This window comes from Mus pahari, chromosome 20 (genome assembly GCF_900095145.1).
Source record: "Mus pahari chromosome 20, PAHARI_EIJ_v1.1, whole genome shotgun sequence".
Lineage (NCBI taxonomy): Eukaryota > Metazoa > Chordata > Mammalia > Rodentia > Muridae > Mus > Mus pahari.
Window position 1 is genome coordinate 29,595,331 of NC_034609.1, and position 1,040 is coordinate 29,596,370.

Sequence of the window (1,040 nt, forward strand, 5' to 3'; positions counted from 1 at the left end):
CCCTGGCTGTCCTGGAAATCACTCTGTAGACCAGGCTGGCCTTGAACTCAGAAATCCGCCTGCCTCTGCCTCCCGAGTGCTGGGATTAAAGACGTGCGCCACCACACCCGGCTCGGTGTTTTTATTTTTAATTGTGTATGTGCAGATTCCCCCAGAAGCACTCTTACCTGACTAGCCATCTCTTCAGCCTCTTTGGGGGGGGGGGGGGGAGATGTGAAGCTATTTCAATCTGTATTTTAACATATCTCCTACCCGATGGGGGATTAGGTTCACAGGTGTGTACAATCTCCTTATTTCAACTTTACTTTGACATTACAAAATTTGCACTTAGAACTGCTCTAGCAAGCTACAGAAAATCACACTTTGTAGAATTTCACAAAAACAAACATTTTAAAAAAAATCATACTATTTTAAGTAGTTTGGGGGGGCATGGAGGGTACATGACAGGTGCAGCTGGCTGGGCTCTGAGGCAGCTGTCTGCGAATGGGCATTCAGACTGGGGAGAGAGTTCAGCTGTTGTACATTTCTAGACTCCCCAAGGAATGGGTGGGAAGAAGGATTTGAGAGACTGGGAAGCAGTTTGTGGGTGGTGAATTGTGGATAAAAAGATCATGGTACCAGATTTGGGGTTACAGCCTGTTCCTCAACAAACTAGGATTAGCCATGCATCCTTAATAAACTGATAAAGAGAGCCAAATTAATAATGAAAAGCAGAAAAAGGTTTATTCAATGTGGCTACATTGGGAAGGACAAAGAGAGCCAGTGACTCCCCAAGTGTGTCTTTGGGGGTTCCTGATATGAGAATAGAGTTTAAATTTTTCTTTTTCTTTTTCCTTTCTTTCTTTCTTTCTTTCTTTCTTTCTTTCTTTCTTTCTTTCTTTCTTTCCTCTCTTCCTTTCTTCCTCCCTTCCTTTCTTTCTTTCTTTCTTTCTTTCTTTCCTCCCTCCCTTTCTTCTTTCTTTCTTTCTTTCTTTCTTCCTTTCTTCCCATCTTTCTCTTTCTTTCCTTCTTTCTCGCTCTCTCCTTCTCTTTCTTTCTTT